This window comes from Silene latifolia, chromosome 11, assembly GCF_048544455.1.
Source record: "Silene latifolia isolate original U9 population chromosome 11, ASM4854445v1, whole genome shotgun sequence".
NCBI lineage: Eukaryota > Viridiplantae > Streptophyta > Magnoliopsida > Caryophyllales > Caryophyllaceae > Silene > Silene latifolia.
In genome coordinates this window covers 31066342-31068299 of record NC_133536.1, presented here as the reverse complement: position 1 = coordinate 31068299, position 1958 = coordinate 31066342, and positions in this window count along the sequence as shown.

The window sequence follows — 1958 nt, the reverse complement described above, 5'->3', positions numbered from 1 at the left end:
AGGTTAATATGAGATAAATTTCGAATCTGGTCATAGAAATTTAGTATGTTGTCACATGAAATTTTACAAGATGTGTGTAAAATAATAGGCTATATTGAAGTCTTTATGCATGATTTATGAGTTTTTGAAGAAAAATAGCATAAATAGTGACTTAAATAGTGAAATATTAATAAAACATATTCTATGACTAAGGAAAAACATCATATATTGCATTTTATTATCTTTTTCAGATCTAAAATTGAAAAGTTGATGAATATAATTTTTCTCATGTTTTTATGATTATTTTTGTTAAAACCAATAAACCGCAACATTGTTTTTCCGAATAAATTTCAAAATTTTTAACCTAAGTTTTTTGAACATTATGAGTGTCATGGTAGTTTTCCAGAATGTTCATGAGTTTAAATTTCAAATTTCAAATTTATTTGAAGTTTTGTGATTTATTTGAAGTTTATAGCTTTTTATTATAATTTTAAGTCCATTAATGAACAAATTTTAGTAATATGAGTTAATTGTGGTCAAATTATTAGTGAAGACTAAATTTTGAGTCCTAAGAGGTTAGGGTAATTAACTTATGCATAAATATGAATTTATGTAATTTTGGTGATTATAAAATGTTGAATCACGCAAATCCGTAAAAACCAAGTAATATACGATATTGGCTATTTAAAAGCGATTTAGCATAAAATTGGGCATGTTCATACATATTATAATGCTGCATTTTCTTTATGATTGTCATAATTTTATTTATGTAATTTTGAATTATGTAATTTTTACTTAGTATGGCCTTAGTTTTTAATTGGTATTACCCGAAATGTATGGGAATATCGATTCGGTTGTAATTTTATTGTGATCTCGTATCACCGTCTTGTAATTTAATAGATTTATTTTATTTTAGTTACAAATGTATAATAGGAAATTATGTAATTTATTATGTAATTTTATTCATTCTGGAGTTCCCAAAGACATAATTACTTTAACTTAATTATTACAAAACCTCTTTTACATCAAATTACAAGGAACTAACATAAATGAAAGTGAAAGTCTTCTAGATGATGATCTAGCTACTAAGTCTTCTGATCCAGTGTCTCACGCCCATTAAGCTCTCATCCTATCTCATAAACCTGTCAAGCCTGCTCCCCAATATTTGGATCGTCACAGGTGTTCACGAATACACAGGGTCAACCACGAGGTTGAGTAGGGAATACAATCAAACAACAAAATATGATATGCATGCTCCTCCGTCACCTCCATCTCCATCCCAACTCATATCTCATAACCCGGAACACCCAGCCATACCGATCCCCGGTAGACTATATATCGACCGTAGCCGATCCCCATTTCCTTGTTGAGGACACCAGGGCAAGTCCTGCAGAACCCGCCTGGGCCTTATCACAACATCATCTTCACCACACCACATCACCACAACATCCTCCATCTCTAATGCATATGAATGCTCAAAAGAAATTAATGCAACACAATATATATATCTTTGAAATGATCAATCATAAAATCATGCCGGTTACCAAATGTTGTGATAACATACTCAATACGATCAATTCAGTCAATCACCTTCCAGTATATGAATCATAACGTAAATCAACAGCCACGAATCAAGTCAACGTTCACAGTTTGGTCATACGAAACACAAACAAGTCAACACAATTCAACATCAACGATAATAAGTCAAGTGTATTTCCCTACCTTTTCGCAATCCAAGCACACACACGCAATCACTTATGATCCTTCACTTATCCATCACCTACATAACATAATTATATATTATTACCATCTACTCAGTCAATTAATCATGCACATAACCTAGACTCATCATAACTTAATAGGAATATCAATTTAAAGAACAAACACGACTTTCCCTGATTTTCCTGCACATGGCAGACTCGGTATAAAATACATAACTAATTCCATAAAAATCAAATTGATACAAGGCCAATTGTATT